The following is a 337-nucleotide window of genomic DNA, read 5'->3' on the forward strand; positions in this document are numbered from 1 at the left end:
CCTCCCAGGCGCCAGGCTTTTGTCTGCAGACAAGGAGCGAGATCCCCGCTGTGAGAGATTCAACAGCAGCCTCTAAGGCTGGCTGAGACAGATCTCTGGAGAGGGGCACCGACGGGGGCATTTCTGCCACAGCAGGGAAAGCAATCTCACTGTGGGAGATACGAATGGGCTTCTCTGCTATGGTGCCAGGGTGATGGGGCTTCGCTAGCAGCACACGGAGACCACGGGGCAGTGAGGGATGAGGATGCTGCTCCCTATACCCGGCAGGCTGAGCCATAGCCCTCCTGTCCTCCAAGGCCCTGCAGTTGCCACTGCTTTGCAAACAAGCCGTGAACTC

This window comes from Alligator sinensis, unplaced genomic scaffold, assembly GCF_000455745.1.
Source record: "Alligator sinensis unplaced genomic scaffold, ASM45574v1 scaffold301_1, whole genome shotgun sequence".
In the NCBI taxonomy this organism is placed as follows: domain Eukaryota; kingdom Metazoa; phylum Chordata; order Crocodylia; family Alligatoridae; genus Alligator; species Alligator sinensis.